The following is a 24053-nucleotide window of genomic DNA, read 5'->3' as shown; positions in this document are numbered from 1 at the left end:
GAAATCCAGTGGCATTTATTTGGTCTTACCTCTCTTTGACCTCTATGCAATATTTAAATCAGTGAAGCACTGCCTTTAAACATTTTTTTTTTTTTTTTTACCATGACGCTAGTGAGGAGGATACTCAGGAGGCTGAGGCAGAAGAATCGCTTGAACCTGGAAGGCAGAGGATGCAGTGAGCTGAGATCATGCCACTGCACTGCAGCCTGGGTGACAAAGCAAACTCCATCTCAATAATAATAATAATAATAATAATAATAATAATAATAATAATGGAGTTAGACTATTTAAATTCTAAGGACCTGCCCAGTGTGATATGCTTTGTGTCATTTTCTCTGTCCCAAGTGATTATTATATAATTGTCTTAGGTGCAATTTTTTTTTCATGCATTACATCTTCCAAACTAAATTATAGGTATTTGAGGACAAGGACCAAATATCTTGCGAACTGTATATACTCAGTGATGATGTACTGATTTGCCTTTCCATGTTCTTGCTTGTTAACTTCCCACTCCTGAAAACACATTGTCTTAAAGAATCCTTCCACGATTCTTTCTGTGACTTTTGTGAAAGTATCATAAGGGTTTCATCGTCATTCACTTTGTCATTTTGTGAAAATAGTACAGCAAATGTAATTATCCTTATGGATTCTATACATGGTGGGAACACTATAAATATTAGGCTGAATCATGTGGAATTGTCGTATTTGTAAGTCAAACAGTCAAATATTGGCAGTCATGTGCTTCAACACAATGTTGATTGAGTGATATGGTAAGAAAACAATGTTGTCTCCTTCCATGTGTCTGGTTATGTGACATTTGGATTCTTTTTTGATTGTCGCTTTGCCGATGCCTGCAGTTTTTGTTCTCAAGGAGAAATGTGGACGGTGTGTGTGTCTAAACAGAATGGGAGAAGGAAGATCCTCCTCTGTCAAGGAGATTTGTGCTGTGAGGCCCAGGGCCTTGTCTGTAGAAGAGTAGTTTATATGGCCACGTTTACTTCCGAGGACACTTCAGAGACCAAATCTCTGAGACATATCAGGGTTTCTCTTTTTTCACATTATCTGAAATCTCTTTTGTTGCCTGCTTCTATGTTTTACAAAGCTTATGCCTTCTTTTCCATTAGGGTTATTTTCTCCAGCTGTACTGGAACCTTCAAAAATTAAAAATAATAATTATGGGACATTCTCAACAGAGTAAAGTTTCCTTCTTCTACCTTTTTTGTTAACGCAAACATATATATACTAACGTATCCTTCTTTCTCCAGGAATGAGTACAGCAGAGAATAAGAACTGTAGGAACTCAGATTTTAACATTAATAAAAGTTACCATTCTCCTTTTAAACACAGCATATTTGGTCACATTTGAAAAGCTACCTTTTTTAATAGACCAAACAACTTATCATAACAGAAATATTTGTATAAACAATATGGCCCCCTTTACTTGGTATATGAAATTAGGTTGCATTTATTTAAATATTCAAAGTAAATGATTTCTCCTTCCTACCCAATTATTATGAGAATCTTTTACTCCTCCCTGGGGTCCCTGTCTCTTATGATAATTTCAGGAACCCGTGGTGAGCTTCCCTTCTTTAAATGAGTCAATGGTTTTTGCTACAGCTTTGTGAGAAAGGGTTCCTAATGTGAGTCCAGCATTCGGATACTGTTCTCATCCCTGGATGAACACTGCAGGGAACAAGAGCACAGTATGGTGCCCTCACCAGTGGGTCTTAGGGTGGAGGCAGTGGCTGGAAGCCTCTCTCTCCTGGGTCAGACTCAGCTTCAGTATGCCTGAGCTCCACATGTGTGAGCTCTTTACAAATGAATATCCATGAACATTATACAAACCATTCCCAAATTGTACAAGCCATTCTCAAGTTTACTTGTGCATATACACACACAAATTCTCCCTCCCCCAAGATTTTCAAAAAGTACCAGGGTTCCAAAGTTAGGAAAGATTCAATATCCGCACACATTGTGCCTAGAATTATCTATTTCATTCCACGCTACTCTTCCACTTTTGAGAAAATTATCTTTGGGACACACTAAATTGATTCAAAATCCACAGTTTGAAAAACACTACCCTAGAGGACCTCTGGTATCCATTCCTGTAACTTGACTGTCTTTTGGGCCATGGCAGTTCATCTAAGGGTGCGTGTGTGTGTGTGTGTGTGTGTGTGTGTGTGTGTATTCATACATACGAATATATAGTTATATATATTACATACATACATATATATGACTAAATTTCAAACAAGAAATATTGTGAAGTACTTAGGAGAAAATGAGTAGAGAAGGGAAAGAATATTTTTTAAAATGATGCATTTTTCTGATATTTTAAAGTCTGTAAATTTCCACCTTACTGTCCAAACACAATTTTAAAAGACTTTCTAGCCATTTACACTACAGGCCACCTGCATAGAATTTCTGAGAAAATAAGTGGTTCAGTGGGCTCCTGTAAAAGGGACAAAAGATACAAAGGTTCCTTGTGTTGCAGATATAATTTTTCCTACATTCTCAGTAAATGGCTAACATTTACATAATGGAAATGCTGTCACCACAGAGTTTAAGGAATTTACCCATGAAAGAATATAGTAAGACCATCTATACAGCATCATGCAAAATTGAAGTGATAATAATCACGATTTTCTGAGACTGCATCTATGGGCCACCTTTCAAGAGGGAAATGCTGAAACATCATTCTTATTGATTTGAAATCTAAATATAAGTGTACCATTTGGCTGTAGATGTACTTCCTAAACACAAATTGACCACATCTCTTCTGAGGAATGATGTCGTATAAAGCCAAGAATAAGATCTTAGTTTTGAAATATTTGCTATGTGATAATCATATATCGATTTTGATCACCCTGAAGCTACTTAGAACAGATGTACAAAAATGACAAAACCACCATTTTGGTCATTTACATCTTACTCTCATGCAGTTATTTAGTTGAAAACTGAGTTCATAAATGGGAAGAGCTTGAATATATAATAATTTAACAAATTAATAAATATATGATTTTTTTCCTATCTTAAAGTGCCTATAACGATTTAATAAAATATGCATAGACCCATGCATAAATGCGCTTTTATCAAGGCACCTAAAAGTTGTTGAGTAAAGGATGTTAAATTTACATGCTCTGTTAGTTATCTATTCTATTGTTACGTCAATCTGGTAGAATTCATTTATTTAGAGCCATTTATTGAGAATCTAATATGTGGAAGGCACTTGCTATAGATTCATGATATAGTAGTTGGCAGAGCTGTCCTGGTTGAGCATACAGAGCCGCAAGAGTTGATAGTGAGATAAACTTTTGCACACACTACTAAGTACATAGTTATTAATTAAAAATAGTAATTTTAACTAGGGAACTAATCTAGAGTCAGAGGATTTGAACACAGTTACTTAAAGAAGGTAGGCTTCAAGCTAAGACCCTAAGAATGAATTGTACCCATCAGACCAGAGGAGTGAGGGTGTGCTTACAGGAGTCAGGAAGCATTCTATACCTCTGACTCTTTGACCTTACTCCTTGAGCATAAATAAGAACTGTAGAATAGAGAATTGACTGCAGACATTGGCCTTATAAATGATCTCTTCTATCATTTGGATATTTAACTAGGCAAAGTGGACCCTAATTGGGATGGTCCTACTGTAGTAGCAGTCCCTCTTTTGTGTGATCAGATTTTTACCCTTACCTGTTGAAAGGGCATTCTGGGGCATAGCTGCCCCCTTGACACAGAGCCAAGACACTGGTTCAGAGCTGACTTGCCCTCTGAACTATCTGTCATCCTTTTCACAACAGCAATAAACTCCAAGCCAGTATGTGTTCATGGATTTGTTGAGAGAAGGGTCCCTTATTTTAAACCATCAGAAATCCAAAAGAAAAAAGAAAGCCCTTATCAAATTATTAAGTGTCACCCATCTATAAAGATGCTTTTGTCTTTAAAAGTCTTAATTGCATTTGGATACCTAACATTTAATCAACATTTAATCAATTGCATATATATATGCATTTATATATATACACACACACACACACATATATATATAGCATAGATGCATAGATGGTTCAAACCTTGGGAGGATCTCCCAACTTACGGCAGCACTGCCTAGGATGTTGAAGAACAGCGTAATAGCTTTCCCTGTAATTACTCTGTAATTCTTCAATATATGAGACATCTGTGTAAGGCATCCTGCTTCTTTAACATTATATATATATAAAAATATATATATAACTTCAACGAATTGGTATATAATGTACGCTGTACACAGGGGGTGGGGGAGAGAGGGAAAGAGGGAAGGAGAGAGAGTGAGCGAGTAAGAGAAATATAGTTAAGGCTGGCAACTTGACTTAATTATGGGCATTGACTTGATTATTTTGCAGGCAGTAGTCTTGGACATAGGAATAATCAGCTTGAGGTGATTTTCAGCTTGGAAGGAATCCTAAATTAGGGAAGAGAATCTTTTGTAGCAGACAATCTTTTCCTCTATCTGATAATGGTTACAAAATTTTAAATAGTGTAGACGGTCCAAACATCGGGAGGATCTTCCACCTTATGGCAGCACTCCTAGGATGTTGAAGAACAGTATAATACCTTTCTCTGTAATTACTCTGTAATCTTTAATATATGAGACATCTGTGTAAGACATCCTGCTTCTTTAACCTACAGATTTTTCTAACACAATGTCTTCTCTGAGAGTCTCTAGGGAAATGGTGTCCAGACTTCTGTTCCCATCCCTTTACAAAATGCCTGTGACCATGGGGACCACCGGCATTCCTAAACTATAGATTGAGACCTAAGTCCTTGTAGGTCTCTCCTAGGGACCTATATTGGCCCATAGTTGTTCCTATTAAGCATAGACAATGAATCCCTTGTAGTTGGAGAAAACATTTTATGTCACTTTAATCTTTTAAAATTTATTGAGGCTCATTTTATAGTCTAGCATATGGCCTATCCTGGAGAATCTTCCATGTACGCTTGAGAATAACTGTTTTGCTGTTGTTGGGTAGAGTGTTCTATAGATGTGTGTTAGGATGAGTTGGTTTGTTTTCTTGTTGATCTTCTATCTAGATGTTCTGCCAATTATTGAAACTAAGGTATTGGAGTCTTCAGCTATTACTGTTGCATTGTCTGTTTCTTCAGCTCTGTCAGTTTATCCTTTATGTATTTTAGTGCTCTTTTATTAGGTGCATAGTTATATTTGTTACATCTACTTCATAGATTGACCTTTTTGTCATTATTAAATGTCCTTCTTTGTCTCTAGTAGTAACTTTTGTCTTAAAGTCTATTTTGTCTGATACTGGTGTAGCCATTCCAGTTTTCTTTTGGTTACTATAATATTTGCATGATGTATCTTTTTTTTTTTTTTTAAGAGACAGGGTCTTGCTCTGTCACTCAGGCTGGAGTACAGGCACAATCATAACTCACTGCAGCCTTGAATTCCTGGACTCAAGCAATCCTCCTGCCTCAGCCTCCGGAGTAACTGGGACTACAGGCACTTGCCACCATGCCTGGCAGCATGAGATATCTTTTTCATTCTTGTATGTTCAACTTATTTGTGTATTTGAATCTAAATGTTGTCTCTTATAGACAGTATTTTGTTAGTTTTTTAAATCAATTTTGCCAATCTCTGCCTTTTAATTGAAATATTAAATATATTTACATTTTATGTAATTAACTGAAAAGACAGAATTTGTGTTTGTCATGTATATCTTATTTCTCTTTGTTGCTCTATTTTTCATGTCTGCCTTTCGGTGTTAAATATTTTCTGGTATGGTCTTTTAATTCCCTTGTTGTTTCTTTTACAAATAGTTTTTGAGTTATTTTCTTAGTGGTTGCCCTGGGATTACAGTTAACATCTACATTTGTCACAATGGAGGTCAGATTAATACTAACTCAATTTCAATAGTATATAACATTTTTTCTCCTGTATAGCTCCATTTTCTCACTTTTGTTGTATTGTGATTGTCAAACACCTTACATGTTTATTTATTTTATGTTCATCAACAAGATGTATAATTATTGCTTTATGCAACTCTTTTAAATCAGATAGAATAACAATGAGTTATAAGCAATAATACATTTATACTGTCTTTGGCATTAACCTATGTTGTTACTGGATATTTCAAAAATATATTTTTCTTACGAAATGGACTCTGTTTAATAAACAATTATTAGCTCATTTGCTAGTTAAAAAATAAAGCAAGATCATAGTAGGAGATGTCTGGTGTTACTAGCACATTTATTAAGCATAACTCCAGCTAAACATAAGGTAATATAAGGAACTAATTAGTTTTTAGCCATAGTATAAATAAAGGTACACTTACTGTCTGCCAACTGGTTTGGATTATTGAGGAAATGTTTCATACTCCCCTTAGTAGTTTTACAATTCCAGTTTTTTTTTTTTCCATTTCATAGTTAGGAGCTAATCGTAAGTATTATTTATGATACCTCAAGATACATGCAACATTTTATACCTTTTTTCTGGGTACCTGTAACTTTTATCAGATTTTCAAAAAGATCTATGACTTAAAAAGCGTAAACACCAGTGAATCTAAAGTATTAAGGGACTCTTGGCTTACATATTTCTGCAAAACTTGAAGAGCAGGCAGGAGAATTAAGTCATCAGTGGATGACACAGCCGCTGGCACCCAGGCACCCAGCATAGTTTATTCTGGGTTTGGTTATGGTCTTTGCCCTTGAAGACTCAGATTATCTAGGCCCCTCAGGATTTGGCCCAAGTATTGTGATAGTTTCAACATAAACCTATGGTGAATGCCTTCTGCCACTCCATGTTCCTCATCATACATCTCTAAAATAATTATTTTGATCTGTTATTTAAGGGATAATAAAATTTATTAAGGTAATTCAGTTTTCAAGTCACCACAGCCTACAAATTTTTCTAGTTGTCCATTTCATGGAAACTAGAGATCTTTGTGTAGAGGTGGCCCAGGTAAATGGGAGGAACCCCTTATCAGAGGTGACTGGGGGATGTCTACATTTATCACCAGAGTACATTAGATGAGGCCCTGCAGAGTCTGGTTGTAGAGCAGCCCCCTTGGGGTAGCACAATAGCACTGATGACATTCCTCTTACACCTTGCTTCCTCAAATTGAAGTAGAAAGACTGCATGTGTGTGTTTTTGAAGCTTTTATAATGAGGTATGAAATACATGTAGTAGGTAGCAAAAATCTTAGCTGTACAGCTTCATACATTTTTATATATGTAAAAATTTTATGTAAAATATTTCTAAATCAAAATCTCTATCTACATTATCTATATTTATATCTACATCTATCTGTATCTATATCTTATCTATATCTATCCTGTTGGTGCTACTCAGATGAAGTCACAGGGCAATTCCAGAATTCATTAGCTCCCTCACGCCTCTTCCCAGCTAATACCTCCTCTCCTCTGCTCACTTCCTACTACCAGCTAGCCACTATTCTGATTCTAACCCCATAGATTAATTTCATTTGTTCTTGAACCTTGTATAAATGGAATCATATAGTATGTATGCTTATGAATATTACTTCTTTTGCTCCTCATCATGTGTTCAGATTCATCCTTATTGCCATCTGTAGGAGCAGTTCCTTCTTTTTTTATTGATAAATTGTATTATAGTGTACAATATCCCACAATTTATTTACCCATTCTTTACTTATTAGGCATTTCGTCTGTTTCCAGTATTAGGCTATGGTGAATAAGGCTGCTGAACACACCTTATACACATCTGTTGGTAGAGACAGTGACTTATTTATCTGAGAGTGGAATAAATGTTTCATTAGGGTAGGCCCTGTTTAGTTTTTAGAGATGGTGCCAAACAGTTTTCCAAAGTTGCATCAAATTTATCGTCCTGTCCACAGTTGTGAGAATTTAGAAAGCCTATATTTTCATGTTCTAAGTTTGATTTTGCTAACCGAGTTGTATTTTTTTCACTCCTGTATCCCCATAGGACTCATATTTGTTTAATGATAATTGATTTTATCTTTATATATTTCACACATCGTCGTAGGAACGTTTCTGTCATGAACTGTCCACATTTTGTGTTTGAATCAGGTGGGGGAGTGGTCACCATTTTAAACTCAGACTACGACTTGCTTGTGCAGAGGAAATGTACACGTGGTGTCTGTGTAGGTGATGGGGGGAGGATTGTGGTGCGGATAGTCTCGTGGTGTCAGAGGTTCTTTGGTGTGCTATATTCTGCCTCGTGTCCTCTGGGAGCAGTGTCCTATACTCACATGAGTGGCGTTCCCTGCATGTATATGTGGTTCATTAACTCATGATCTCCATATTTGGCTGTAGCAGGGGCCAGTGTCATGGCACACCTTGGTTGCCCTGCCATCTGGCTGCACTGACATTGGGCTCTGATCCCCAGCCCTTGCTACAGAACCACGTGGCCACTGCTGCAGTAGCTAACCTGCTGTGTCTTCACTACGTGAGTATTAAGGGCAGCTGGCGTAATCTCAACTTCGGGTCTTCTTACCCTGGCTACACTGTGCAGCTACAGTGATGTAACTGTGCTCTAGGCTGGTAAGTGGGGCAGCCCAAGAAGTGATCTTTCCAGAGTGTTCAGTGGGGCATAAGTACTGTAGCTCCCTTCTGACCCTGACATTATCCTCACTTCTTGGAGAGGAAAGGAGAAAAAATTGGGGCACATTTTCTTCCACTTTTGTTTCTCTTTTCTGCAGAGGGGAAGGCTTTCTTCTTCCTTCTATTATATCCTCCTGCGGCAGAGCTTGCCAGGCACCATGGATGAAGGGGGCACCTTCATTCCACTTTGGGGAAGAGGGCTCTATGAGCTGGGGCTTGCGGGTTTTATCTCCCTTTTCAGCCTTAATGAAGGGTTATGGAAAATTTGCACTCAAGGTATCTTAATTCTTGTGCCAAGTCCAGTTAGAATGAAGAATTGGGTGCTTCCCCTCTGTTAGGCTCTGTGATGAGCAGTCCCGTATATTAACTCATTTCACCCTCCTAGTGAACCTATGAAGTAGGTGCTATTATTATCCCTGTTTTACAGATGAACAGACTGTGGCACAGAGATGAATGGTTAGGCAATTTGCTTGAGACTACTTAGCTAGTTAAATATGGAATTGATGTTGGAAGTCTCGTTTGACTTTGCAGTGCAATGTTCTTTTCCTCAGTTCTGGTGAAGTTATTCTGCAGTCTTGAGTTGAGAAAATGTCAGGTGTCATGTGGTGGCCAAGGGTAAGGGAGAAATTCCAAGTGGTCTGGTACCTGAAAAGGTTTTATGCCTTTACATTTCATTCATTGCTTTATGTGTCATTATATTTATATCACTAGGGCCTTCCAATTACCTTCTTTGTAACTTTGGAGAGGGTTTTCTTTAATATACTGGACTTTCCTAAAGTGGGGCAAACTGATGTGACAATCAGCTCTTTTTAGTTGCACAGTAGTTGTATCCCAGCAACTTAAACTGTTTTAATAAATATGATGCTTAAGGTTTTGTGGGATCTGGGAAAGAGGCACTTCTACCTCAGGGCCTTGGTGTCTTGAAAGATGGCTTAGAAAAATCATAAAGAATGCTTGAGTATCTGAGTTCATTTCATTTCTTACAAGATGAACATCTTACAAAACCTTTACAGCTCATCCTAAGTTGAACACCAGAAATAAAGGAAGATATGCCTCCAAATATGACCTTACAGACTGAGAAAGATGAGAGCAAAGCCTCGATGCATGTGCTCTACCAGTTGGCAAAGGGCCAATTTCTACAAAGGGCAGATGTTTCCCAGGCCATCAGAGAACTCATGCGTGTTCTATATCTGTTTCTTAGTAACTTCCATATGCCAAGAATTCTGATTGCCACTTAATTTAAGCTTACTTCAATAACTCAATTTTCGTCTTTCCAGGTGCTTTTCCAGAGCTTTCCAGTTCAGTCAATTTTACATGATCCATCATGGAAACTGCAGGATTGTATGCCAATTGCAATTCTTTTCCTTACTATATGTCAGAGTTTGCAGGTTGCCCGCAGTATCAATTCCTCCCTTTTCATTTAGTAATAAAACTCCAAATTTTGCTGGGATATAACTATCCATATATGATAAATGATAGCATTTCACAGCATCATTTGTGACTAGATGTGTCATATGGCTAAGCTATCATCAGTGGGAGATGTGCAGAAGGTGCATGGAAAACTTCTAGGTCTTGATCCTAAGGGGAGAGGTTTGTGTTCCACTGCTGCCTTTCCCTTTCCCAGTCTTTGGATGTGGATGCCATGGTGGGAGGTGGAGCTGTGACCTTTAGACTATGAGGTGGACTCCTGCCATGTCACATGTTGAGTGCAGCAGGAATATGAGCATGGAGGAGCATGGGTCCTCTGTCCTATGGAACTGCTGTGGCATCCTGGGCTCCTTACACTAGCACAGTTGCCTGAGGGAGCAGGAGAATTCTATATCTACAGAAGCTATTTTTTTTTTTGACTTTTATTCCTGCAGCTAAACCTCTGTCCTAAGGTTTACTTTGAACCATTTGAAATTGCCATTTTTTTGTGTGAATTAAAATTTGTCAAATATCAGCAATCTCATGCAGTTCAACTTAAGAATATACTTTCATTTGTAAACATTGAATTTTGCACCTACCGTCTGAGGCTGCATACCATGAAAGTGGAGAGCATTTTATGAAAGGTTCAGAGTTGATTCAGGCACGGTGGAGAAACACTCTCAGCTCAGAACAGGGGATAATGACCAGGTGCTTGATTGCTTAGAAATTATCCCGATTATCTGTTAAAAATATTGATCTCTTTAGTTAAGACCTCCTTGGAAGCATTGTCAGGTACTTTTCGTCTAATTAGTTGGAAGGCAGCCACCTCAATACAGAGCTTTACAATTTGGCCCCTGGGCGGTATTTCTACTTGAATTGTGAGGTGAAATTTCTACCTGTATTGTGTCCTATGCCATGGTAGGTGTGATGATGCTATAAGGGGACTATTTGGAGTTGGCCAAGACGTTTTAGAAAGGGTGACTTTGGTAAAATATAAGCCGTAGTGCTAGAATTACAGAAAGATTTTGGTACAATTTATTTTGGAAGCAGTTCAGAATAATAAGAAAAGCTTTGGAATGAGTCAATGAATCCATAAAAAATTATGGATTCAAATCCCGACCTCCTCACTTCTCAGCTGTGTGGTCTTGGGCAAGTCTCTCTGAATCAATGCTTCGATTTTAGCAAAATGCAGAAAATGATGCTATTTTTTTTTAGGTTGCAGTTACAGTCAGAGCTAATATTTTAAGTATTGGCACAGTGTGTAGTATTTCCATAGAATGTAAATGGTAGCTATTTTTATTTTCTTTGGATTTCAGTGTCTTTCTCAAGGTGGCAAATTAGGGCTGTATTTATATGCTTTTAACCTTCCTTTAGAATAGATGGCATAAACGAGGATCTAAATGTATAACCCATGTATCTATTTGAACCAAACGGGGAAGCACCTTGTTTAAACTGTGAACACCTAGCATACATCACATATTTCCTTTGGTCACACCCAAGAGTTCTAAAGAGGTGTCCCAGAACTGCAGTTGGAGACAGACCATTTGACATCATCTACTGGCTCTCAGGTACCCTCATCTTCAACCATGGGGAAACAGACCCATTGGACCTTTTGAAAAACCCTGATTCCCCTTCCTGCGGAGAACCATCTTTAGGTAAGACCAAGATAGAAAGCCATTTTCTCTCTGGCTCTTCTTTCATACAGATCATCTCTCCAAATTGATGCTTCTGAGGCCCTTTGAGAAAACAGTTTAAGCTGTAGGAAACGACTGTATTCTGTGGGTAAGATGTAAAAGACACCAGCCTTGCCCTCTATTTAAGCTCCAGAGCCCCCTGTGAAACTTCAGTGGCATTTTCACAGTGATATTTGTAAAAATATCACTGTGGGAGGCCAAGGCGCACAGATCACCTGAGGTCAGGAGTTCAAGACCAGCCTGACCAACATGGAAAAACCCTGTCTCTACTAAAAATACAGAATTAGCCAGGCATAGTGGCACATGCCGATAATCCCAGCTACTTGGGAGGCTGAGGCAGGAGAATCACTTGAACCTGGGAGGCAGAGGTTGCAGGGAGCTGAGATTGTGTGTGCCATTGCACTCCAGCCTGGGCAACAAGAGTGAAACTCCATCTCAAAAAAAAAAAAAAAAAAAAAAAAAAAAAAAAAGACAAAAACAAAAATCAGTCTTATCAGTGTTTATTGAACTTAGAATGTTAGAGCTGGAACAGAAGTGAGCAATCAGAGGTGTGTCCTCAGACCTGGGTCATTTACTTAGCCCACTTACTAAGCTGTGTAGACAGACCCTGTAAGAGGATTGACACCCAAAGGTTCATCTCTTTTCCTGTGATTTAGCTATCTTGTCAGTAAAATCAAAGTTTTAATAATTAGCTCCTATTATTAACATTTATGGTATAGGGAATTAATGAAACCTTCTGAGTCCCATGCACCAAAAAAATATTTGAGACACCTGCAGGCAAGATGAGCTCATGTAAGCAGGAAAAGTTAGGTGTGAGGACCTGTGGCCAGTGGGTAGAACTCAATTCTTGGTTTAATTTCTCCTGGACTGCTGCAAATAGCAGGTGTGGAATTATTGTTCCAGCCAGGGTACAGAAGTCAAAAGAGTATTTCCTACTGTGGCTATGCCTTCCACAATGGAGACTGAATTTCAATTTAGCCATTAAGGCTGTACGTAGGGGTGAATCAGATATTCACAATCTTGGAGAACAAATATGATCTCACTGTCCAGATAAGAGATGTTTACCTCCTGTAAAAAAAAAAAATTATAGTGGTAAGAACACTTAACATGAGATTTGCCTCATATTAGATCTCTGGAACTTACTCATCTTGCTAAACTGAAACTTTATGCTCATTGATTAGCAACTCCCCATTTCCCCCCTGCATCTCCTGGCAGCCATCATTCTAATCTTTGATTCTATGAATTTGGCTGTTTTAGATACGTCATATGAATGGAATCATGCTGTATTTGTCTTTCTGTTTTCTGATGGGATTCTTTTGCTTAGCTTAATTTCAAGGTTCATCCATGTTCTTGCATATTGCTGAATTTTCTTAAAGGCAGAATCACATTCCATTGTACGTATGTATCACATTTTCTTTATCCATTTATCTATTGATGGACATCCCATTTGTTTGCACCTCTTGTCTATTGTGAATAATGCCGCAGTGAATATGGGAATGCTAATAGCTTTTCAAGGTTCTGTTTTCAGTTCTTTTGGATAAATACCCAGAGTGGGATTGCTGGATCATTAAACTTGATATTTGATCTAATGTCTGGGTACCATTCACTTCTCTGTTTTTCTTCCTTTCTACTCTCTCATTCTGCCGCTTTGTCCTTATACTCCTTAACTCTTGTCTCTATGAGCTCATAAGTTGAAATTAAATGGTATTTTTTGTTTGCTCTGTTACTAAATGTTTTACATTCCTTTTTGTTTATTTATAGGGCAAATCAAGATGGATAGACCCATGTTTAAAATGTGTCTCTTCCAATTACTTGTTATTTGGCAATGGAGCCTACCTAAATTTCACTTTCCTCATTTGTAACATTTGTAAAACACTTAACTTAAAGGATAACTGAAAGATTAGTAGATAGCATAAGTAAAAGTCTAGCATAGTGCCTGGGATATAGTAAGTTCTCAAAACATGGTAGGTTCTATTTTTTAAATAATCCACATCTAGTGTTTTATACTTTTATTAGAATAAAATGTCAACAAAATTGGTTTTTTATTTGTATGTGCCCCTCTGTGGATTTGTCTTTTCTGTAACTCACTGAGTTTCATTTCCTTTTCTTTTCTTTTCTTTCTTTCTTTCTTTTTTTTGAGACGGAGTTTCACTCTTGTTGCCCAGGCTGGAGTGCAATGGCGCGATTTTGGCTCACTGCAACCTCTGCCCCTGTTCAAGCAATTCTCCTGCCTTAGCCTTCCGAGTAGCTGGGATTACAGGCATGTGCCACCACAGTCAGCTAGTTTTGTATTTTTAGTAGAGACGAGATTTCTCCATGTTGGTCAGGCTGGTCTCGAACTCCTGACCTCAGGTGATCCTCCCCCCTCGGCCTCCCACAGTGCTGGGATTGCAGGCATAAGCCACTGCGCCCAGCTGAGTTTCTTTTATATTACGTGCTTTCCCCCTTTTACTGGTTTTTGAACAGAGTAAGTTTTTGAAAATGCTTCTGGAATGGATGAATTAATGATTATTGAGTGCTGTCTGTATGATCTGTAACTAAATTTCCATTTTTAGAAATAGATTCTTTTCAATTGTGAATGTAATACATATTGATTGACAAAGCACCTGCAATCTATCACTCAGGGGTAACCACTCTTTAAATGTATATATACACTTTATACAGTATGGTCCCAATTTTGTTTTTTTTTTTTTTAAAAAAAAAAAGAGAGAGAAATTTTACAAATTGAGATCATACAGAAGATAGCCTTAGATCCAGATCTTTCTGCTTAGCACCTCCTGGTTCGGTCCACTTGGAGAATGTGGTTTTTAATGGGTGTATTAAGGATGAACCATTGTTTGGACCCAATTCTTCACTGACTGCCCTTGTGGAATTCCTGGGGTGACCTCAGGCTCTCTATAGTGTGCCAGCAGTTTCTGACAAAATGTCTAAAGTGCTTCAAGCCAGTGGTCACTGTGGCTGAAGGATTTCTAGATATAATCAAGCATGGCGGGGAGGCTTAGCAGATGCCTTTCAGGGTGACTTCGAGGGCCTTTACTGGCACCCAAGTTAAACAGAAATAAAAGGAAACCTCCATCGAAGAAGAGAGCCTGTGTTTATCCAAAACCAGCTCTGCTCCTGCCCTCCTGTGTGCTGTGTGAATATTCCTGCTTGTGCTGACTTTGGTACTATTAGCTGGCTCTGAAAATAGTTCCTATTTATCTGAGAGGAGCCTGAAAGCAGAGAGCTGATTTCAGCAGCCAGCCCCTCCCTCCGCCTTGTGATCTAATGATCACCATCTTCTCACAGTCATCTCACCTTTCCAGCAAATGGGACTGGGGCCAAGAGCCCACTGGGCTTTTACCAAAGTTCTGCTTTGGCTTAAAATATCACTGTTTGCCTCATGATGATTTATCATTGACTATGTAAAGCATGTTCATATAGCAACCAAAAGACACTAGCTCATTTAAACTGCCCGTTGTGTTGCTCAGAACACTCATATCTCCTTTGCCCCAATTCTTCTGTAGGAATATTCCTAATGTGGGCTTGCCTACGGGAAATGGACACGTTGAAGAACATTGTCATTGCATAGTTTCAGTTGCTGATGTGGACTGCACATGTGGGTTAAAATGACGAGTCATGCCACAGGTGACAGCGTCGGGGGACCAGGCCTTCCACGTCACTTACCTCCGCATGCAGCCCTCAGCTTTCTTTCTGCTGTTTGATGTCAGTATTGATTATTGGTGTCCATAGTGACGGTTATTGGCATCAATATATTGGAGGATTGGGGAGATACACAGCAAAGGCAAAATTATTAGCCTTTCTCCTTTCAAGTCAGGGTTTTTGGGGAGCTGACCAGAATAATAGGTGTGCTACAAAACCCCAAAAGCCTAGAGAGGGGTCAAAATAGTGTGTTAGGAAGACACGGAGCTCCCCAGTGAAAAGAAGGTGGAAGAAGGGGGCAGAGAGGAAAGGTGCCTTGCCAGGCAATTATCTTCACTGGGAGAGAGGGCACGTTGCCTTCAGTTTTACCCATGAGGACACCAGGAGCAGAGAGCTAGAGGGCTGGATGGTCGGAGCCGCTGACAGTGATTATGAAGCCGCGCCTGGGAAAGCTGACAGGGAGCCGTGCTCAGACACTCACAATCCTGCATGCCACCCAGGCTGTGTCTTATGCACAGCAACACCCATGGATGCTCTTACAGGGGTTCTATGAAGAGCCAGGTGTGGTGGCTCTTGCCTGCAATCCCAGCACTTTGGGAGGCTGAGTTAGAAGTTCGAGACCAGCCTGGACAACACAGTGAGACCTCATCTCTACTAAACATTAAAATTGAAAAAAACTTTAAAAAATTTTAAAGAAAGAAAAGAAGTAAAATCAATGTGACAAATTAAAAAAAGAAAAAGAAAATCACTGACTTATATCAGCCTTTTCCCCAAGGGGGAAACTAAAAGAAAATTCTATGTTTTAAGTAATTTTCATAAGGCTTTGTAAATGGAGTTTAACATCAGGAATTCATCCCACAAAGGCCTGGTTATTGGAAGTCTCAGGTCCTATTTTCAGTGCCTTCAGTGGTCTATGCAATTCAAATAAACTGGGAACATTGCGCAGCGTTCCTTTTGTTCACCCTTATAGCATCTGGACCCCTGTACTTTCATTTTATTGTGCGGTCATAGAAATCGATGAATTAGCAGATATTAATTAAACCATTTTCCAGTAGTACAAACAGAGCCTCTTCGTTTCTTTCCCTCAACTCCTTTCCTCCACTTACTGTGCCTCTGCCTTGCTTCACCGGGGGTCCTGAGGTCCCTGAAGGGGTTTGTCACCTTCCTGCTCTTGACCACTGGAGCCTCTTTGATGATAACTAGAAAAATCATAAAGGGTATTTACCTTTTGCATTCCAAATTCCTTATACATTAATGGACATGCACCACTTATGTATAACCAAATAGACATTTAGCTATGTTAGCATTTTGCATGTTCTGCTTTGGAAAATTAGCTAAAGGGGAGCTTGTAATTAAGAAAATGAGGTGATTCGAAGTGCTGGTTAGTTGCTTTGGTATTGGGTGGATCTTCTATGAATATTTGCGACCTTTAGAAATTAGTACTGGAGTTGAGAAATTTTCAGTTGGTAGAATTTAGGGCATTTCTCTGAATGTGTCATTTCTAAGTCACCATCTCCATTAATAAATGCTTTTCTGAGCCTCCTTGGATCCCTCAAAGCTAGGTGGTTGTCATGGGAATTAGTCACATTTTGAAGAGCTTGGCACTGTAAGGATGAAAAACACGGGGATTTCTCAAAGGAATTGAAAACAAGTGTTCAAACAAAAACTTGCACTTGGATGTTCACAGCAGCATTATTTATAACAGTCAAAGGTAGAAACAACACAAATGTCCATTCACTGAAGAAAGATAAATAAAATGTGAAAATTCATACAGTGGAATATTATTTAGCTTTAAAAAGGAATGATTGGCCTGGCACAGTGGCTCATACCTGTAATCCTAGTGCTTTGGGAGGCCAAAGCGTGAGGATTGCTTGAGGCCAATAGTTCAAGAACAGCCTGGGCAACACAGCAAGACCCCATCTCTACAAAAAAGTTTTAAAAATTGGCCAGGCGTGGTGGCATGTGCCTGTGGCCCCAGCTACTCAGGAGGCTGAGGCAGGAGGATGGCTTGAGCCTAGGAATTTGAAGCAGTGAGCTGAGATTGCACCACTGCATTCTGTCCTGGGAGACAGAGTGATACCCTGTCTCAAAAAAAAAAAAGGAGAGAATGATGTTCTGAGATGTGCCATCTGTATGGATGAATGTAGAAAATACGCTAAGTGAAAGGAGTGGTCACCAAAGACCACATAATGTATTCTAGATATTCCACTTGTATGAAATATCTAGAATAGGCAAATCCATAAAGACAGAAAGCAGATTAGTGTTTGCCAGGAACTGTGGAGAGGGAGGAATAGGGACTCACTGCCTAATGAATACAGGGTTCTTTTTTGGGATGATGAAAATGTTCTGGAACTAGATAGTGGTGACAGTTGCACAACAGTGTGAATGCACTAAATACCCCTAAGTTACACATTTAAAAAGAGTTGCAATGGTGAATTTCATGTTATTTGAATTTCACCACAATTTTTTTAAAAAGCAAAAAGCAGAAAACAAACCCCTAAACCAAAGATACCCCAAAACCCAAAGCATGGGGACTGGGCTTGTACTGACCTAGTATAAGACCTAGGTTTGGGTCCCAGCTCTCCCATTTACTTACTGTGCAGGCTTGCTGGAGTTCCACGATCTCTCTGAGCACTTGTTTCTTGATTTGTAATGTAAGGACATGAGCGTTTTCTACACCACACAGTTGTGAGGAGTAAGTGAGGTCATGCATATGAGGGACTGCCATAGACTCGTGCTGAGTTTAGGTCTCTTGCACTCAAACTTACATTATAAAGGCCAGGCGTGGCAGCTCACCCCTGTAATGCCAGCACTTTGGGAGGTGGGTGGATTACCTGAGGTCAGGAATTTGAGACTAGCCTGGCCAACATGGTGAAACCCTGTCTCTACTTAAAATATTTAAAAAAAAAAAAATTAGCTGGGCGTGGTGGCAGGCACCTGTAATCCCAGCTACTCGGGAGGCTGAGGCAGGTGAATCGCTTGAACTGAGGCGGTGGAGGTTGCAGTGAGCCCTCCCGCTTGGGTGACAAGAGCAAAACTTTGTCTCAAAAAAAAAAAAAAAAAAAGAAAAGAAAAAGAAAAAACAAATAAAAAAACCCATTATAAATCTCCATGAATATTGAATCAAAATTCTAAAATAAAAAGAAATATTAAATGGACTCTGCCTTATGTTTTCATAGAGAACCGAATGTGATCTCCACAAAAGCCTTAGAAAGTTCCAGAAGTCTCCGCTGAAGGTTCTCTAAAAGGGGCCCAAAGGGGAAGTACGTTGACTAATATACAGCAGAATGTTCTAGAGATGCTTTCCATCTCATCTCTTTTCCATCATTTCATGTGTCATGGCAGTGTAGCCCCCTAAAAACCCCTTTCTTCCTCTTGCCTTATCTCTCAATACCCAAACTTTAGCCCATGTTCCCCTCATCCTCTCACCTTTCCTTTCTTGTCCCCTTGTCCCACCCTTTCTGCTCTGAGTGGCTCTGCCTCCGTACTGCATATCAGTTTATCCTCTGTCTAGGCCTTTCTGGTTCTGTAGCTGTACTTACTATGGGATCAGCACCCCGAAAGGCTTCAGAGTTCACTGAAGAAAAGCTAATTGCTTTATCTTTGCCACAGAAATGTGTGTTTATGTGATAAACATCTTTCATTAATCTTCACTAACATCCAAATGAATCACCTTTTAATCCTTTGTCAGTTTTATGAAGGGTGGAGGGAATAAAAATGATAGTCTACTTTGACTAATCACCTTGTACCTCCAAATAAAGAAAACAATTAGGAAAAAAAAAGATGAAGGAAAATGCTATTCTTAGAGACAGCCTGAGAAGAAAAGGGTGAGAAAAAAGAACTTTGAATGGACCATCACTTGCTTTAGATGACAAAGTCAGTCCTCCCGAGGTGGAGGGGAGATTGAAGAGGGAATTTAGTTCATTTGGTGTAGGGCTTTTTTGTAACAGGGTGGATTCCTGGTAATAAGAAGAGCTGGGTTTTTGGATGAAGGACTCTTCCAGTTCTCAGGAACCTTAGGAGGTAGTTATTGAGAAGCTGAGGCTCCATGGGGTGAAGTAATCTATTCTACTTATGTGAGCAAAACATGGCTGAGCCAGGATCCCAACCCAAGCCCGTAGACTCATTCCAAGCTCTCAACTGCCCTGTGCAGGGTTGGGGCAGTGTGTGCTTATCCTCATTCTTGCGTATCTCCTTTCTCTACCCCACGTCAGCACACAAGCATTGCCCAGTTCACAGACATGCTGGACTTGCTGAAGTTGCAGAGACTCCGGGTTAGGGGATAAGAGGGTTTGTCACCTTGTCCTTTGATCTTGTTGCAATCTATCCTGCCATCATTGGATAGTCAAAATTTATCTGCCTGCACAATGTATGATTATTCTTCATTTTCTAGATCTGTTACTATACGTTGTTTCTGTGTGTGCTTTGTTGGAGATAGTGCAGAAATCTCCTATTTACAAAGATCTTAGAGCACAGGTGAATGAGGACCACTCATCTTCCACAGATGTGGTTTTCATAAATGACCATGTCATCCCATCCCAGACAGGCACAATCACACTCGTGTGTCTATTTTTTGAAGCTTTCTGGAAATTCTCTCAACATCTTAATCAGTATACGATATAATTCTCTTGCTGTAATTGTTTCTGCCATGTAACCTAAATCCTTTCTGCTCCATCCTGTGTTCACTAAAGAAAAAGGACATCACGTGTGATGAATTACACAGTCACATATTTGTCAGATTTGTCAAAATGTGCATCTCTTTTCTTATTTTTGCTTCCAGGATGAGAGCAGGGTCTGAATACAGTTTAGCTGGATTGGTAGCATTGTCCACTCTGGGAGTTAGTAATCCTTTGAGGCCTCAGGGGGGTGTCACATAAATGACCAGACTGCATGAGCAGGGAGGGCTGGAGCTGTGATGCTTGGTCTAGCAGTGAGCTGTCACGCTGAATCTGACAAGCCCTTGGCGTGCTGGGTTTCAGAACCTCCGTGGAAGATAGATATGGAGGCCTGGCTCTTCTTGTGCACACTCCGTGTAACTCCATGTGCACAGTCTAGGGGCGTTAGAAACCAACCAGTTTTAAGCCACCATGGAAGCATGTAGCTTTATAGCTGTAGCTTATACCTAGCTAACTACCAAATATGGTTCAGCTGCTAGGAAGGATCTGGCATTTATGGAGTCCAAAGGAGGCTGAGAGAATAGAAAAGCATTTCAAAGCTGGTTCATGTAGCCTCGTTCTTTGCTTTGAAATTCTGAGAAATGAGGATTGTGTTTCTTAATGTGATTTCTATGTGATATTTTCTGCCTTGATTTTAGCTTTTTATTTTGGCTTTTTTTTTTTCCTTTTTTTTTTTTTTTTTTTTTTTTTTTTTGAGACAGAATCTCACTCTGTCAACAGGCTGGAGTACAGTGGCACGATCTTGACTCATTGCAACATCCAACTCCTGGTTCAAGTGATTCCCCTGTCTCAGCCTCCCAAATAGCTGGGATTACAAGTGCATGCCACCACGCCCAGTTAATTTTCATATTTTTAGTAGAGATGGGTTTTCGCTGTGTAACTAGGCTGGTCTGGAACTCCTGACCTCAAGTGATCTGCCTGCCATAAAGTAAGTTCAATATTTGCAATTAGGAAATAGATATAGTACTATTATCTCATCTCTAGACCTGATTCAGGTGTTGCCAGTTGTGCTCTTTACAACATCATATCCTTTTAGTTTAATCTCAGGCAATTCTCAGCCTTCCCTTGGGCTGGGATATTTACTTTTTGAAGATGATAGACCAGTAATTTTGTAGAATGCCCCTTAATTTGGCAGTCTGTTTCCTCACAATTCCATGATTCAGTCTACACAATTTCAGTGGGAATACCATAGAAGAGAAGCAGTGTTCTTGGTGCATCATTTCAGGTGTCACGTCAAGGTCTTGAAAATTGTGGTGGGCAGAATAATGTAGCCTCAAAGATGTCTACATCCTAATTTCTGGAATTTTTAAATATCTTGGCTTACCTGGCAAAAGAGGCTTTGCAGATATAATTCAGTTCAGAGTCTTGAGATGGGGAGATTATTCTGGATTACTGGGGTAGACTCACTGTAACCATGGGGATTGCTACAAAAGCAAGAAGGAGGTACGTGAGTCAGAGAAGGAGATGTGACCATGAAGCAGAGGTCAGAGTGATGCAGGGTCATGCGCCAAGGAATGTGGGCAGCCTTTATAAACCAGAAAAGGCAACGGAATGATGCTCCTCTAGAGCTTCCAGAAGGAGCACAGTCCTGCTGACAGCTTGATGTTAGCCTGGTAAGACCCATTTCAAACTTCTGACCTCCAGAACAAATACTTTGTGTTGTTTCCAGCCACAAAGTTTGTGGTAAGTTGTTATAACAGCTGTGGGAAACAGACACAGAGATCAATTTAGAAAGCTGGGCTACTGAGCTAAGGTGGAGGAGGCTCTGAGAGAGGACTGCCAGGTGGTCAGCGTGGGCCTCTGTGGTCCTTGTGACAAGGTGTCTCATCCTCCTTATTGGCATCTGTGGTGCTGCCCACTGTTGGCCAGTACAGTGTCTGGGCTGTCCTCAGATGGCTTGTGCCTAACATCCTCCATGGCATAGACAGGGTGAGATGACCAGTGGGCTTCAAGGACTTTTGTTTGCTGCCTTCCTTAGGGCATTTAGATCCACATAGAAAGTTTGCTAATGATTTTGTATTGATACCCACAGGTAGTTATGGTTTTGCTTTGGGGATCTGAGCAATACACAGGTCTTCTGTAGTTTTCTGGGGTTCTTTACAGGATATTACAATGACAGAGTAGAGAAGGTGAGGAGAGTGCTTGCTCTCCTCAAATATTATATAAATTATGTTTGCTTTCTTCTTGAGAGCTGCCAGCAATCTGATTAGTCCATATTGCAAAAGTGAAAACAGACACTCAGAGAGCTTGAGTCACTTGCACAAAGTTACACAGTGGAGCTGGGATTTCCAGGCAAATCGTTAGCATTTTGAGGTCCTAGACTTTCCATTCCATTACCTTACCTCTGAAAAATAAGATTATGTTAATACTTTGAATCCATCCAGCATTTATTGAGCAGAACTGTGCTATAGATACTGGGAGAGCTTGAAATAATAAGATGATGAATAAGGCATAGCTTGGATTTTCAAATATCATAAATTTAATTATTAGAATACAGCTTTGAGTGTCCTAGATCATGAAAAAAGTAACTGACCTTAACGCCCCCTTCACAAAATGGAACTTGGATTAAGCAAAGAGAAAAAATAATTTAAGTGTGAAGTAAGACAGAGGTCTTTGGCCTCATCTCCCAAGGGAGGTTGCTTTTAATGAGATGCTATTTTAACAGATCTGGAGAAAGGAGTGTAATCAGACACCTGCTTCTTGGGAATGAGGGCTTCCAATTAGTGTCAGAGTGAATTCTTGGGACAGCTGTTGCAATAGCGAAGAAGGGCCTGCCATGGTGGCTGTGGATGATGCCTTGGCATTTGGATACCTGGACATTCTCTCTTGATTTCTCTTGCAGAAGGGCAGGTTTTGGCTGGGCACAGCTGGTAAGGTGGCACTGCTCACTGACAATGGGAAAGGCTGCTTTGGAGCAGGAGAGGAGAACCCCTGGATAACAAGGACCTCAAGAGAGTTCAGTGTCTCTGTGCTAATGAGCTTCAAGGAAAAGATGTGAACTGGAGTAATGAGCAATCATTTGTAATGGTCTTTTGAGTACAGTTTCCTGTTTGGCAGAAGACAAGCTGTACCTGTGGCTCACTGCCAGCATGGTAATGTTTGTGGTGGTACCTGTCACTTTATAACAGTGTCTTAATGTCTTATGCAAATTACCTTATAACAAAGATTGAATAAAGAACACCTAGCCAAAGCTAACTCATGAATGCAGACACAAAATCCCGTATAGAAACATTGACAAACTGAATCAAAAAGGGCACTGAAAGAACTAACCTCTATAACCAGGTACAAGTTGTCTCTTCAGTGCAAGGATGGTTTAATATCTAGCATATCATTTAATATGCTACATTTAACAATAGAAAATTATCATATTTTCTAGGTAAAAAATGATCAAAGATTGACATTTTCCTATGGTTCAGCATAAAAAATGTAGCCAATCAGTAGGTAATAATCTCAGTAGATATATAAAAGTTATGATAAAGTTCACCACTCATTCCTGTTTTAAAAGTAAAACCTTTTTCATGATAAAACTATTCATATTAATCTTACATGAACATCAGAGTATGCTGACACTTAAGTCATTGTATTTAAAAATCAGGAATATGAAGAGGATTCCACTATTAAATACTATTTTTTTATGTTAATCTGGCATTCTAAATGGAAGGAATATTATAATAGGAATGTGACATGATAAACAGATACAAAGAAAAATTTCAATGTTTGGTTAAAACTCATGATTGGCCTAGATTATTCTCAAAAGAAGCAACAAAAATAATTTAGAACGGTATGGGGAAAGGTCGGATTAATTAATAATAAAATAGATGCATTTAAGTTGGAATTTTATCTTTTATTAAACTATCACAAATAAAAATGTATTTAAAAAACCTTGTTACCTCTTGGTGAGGGCTGAATCCAAAGGCCACTCTCTCAGATTGTTGTTTGGGAGTGGTCCTTAAAGATGCTTACAACTTTTGATTCAGTGATTCCACTCTTAGGAATATTATAAGAAAATAAAGAGACAAGGATATTTTATATCATAGTG

At 39.3% G+C, this 24053-nt stretch overlaps 2 protein-coding genes across 3 annotated transcripts in view; one reads left to right on the top strand and one right to left on the bottom strand.

The window, feature by feature from the left end:
• The window catches only part of YAE1 (YAE1 maturation factor of ABCE1), a 967894-nt gene extending 966459 nt beyond the window's left edge, over window positions 1-1435 (bottom strand). Inside the window, exon 1 of the mRNA XM_050783325.1 lies at window positions 1432-1435. The gene's annotated coding sequence lies outside the window, so the exon portion shown is untranslated. The remainder of the gene's footprint in view (window positions 1-1431) is intronic.
• The window catches only part of AMPH (amphiphysin), a 247506-nt gene that overhangs the window by 6447 nt on the left and 217006 nt on the right, over window positions 1-24053 (top strand). The window lies entirely within an intron of this gene.

Source organism: Macaca thibetana, chromosome 3 (genome assembly GCF_024542745.1).
Source record: "Macaca thibetana thibetana isolate TM-01 chromosome 3, ASM2454274v1, whole genome shotgun sequence".
Lineage (NCBI taxonomy): Eukaryota > Metazoa > Chordata > Mammalia > Primates > Cercopithecidae > Macaca > Macaca thibetana.
The sequence above is the reverse complement of the archived record's forward strand: the minus strand, read 5'-3'. Positions and strand labels throughout refer to the sequence as shown.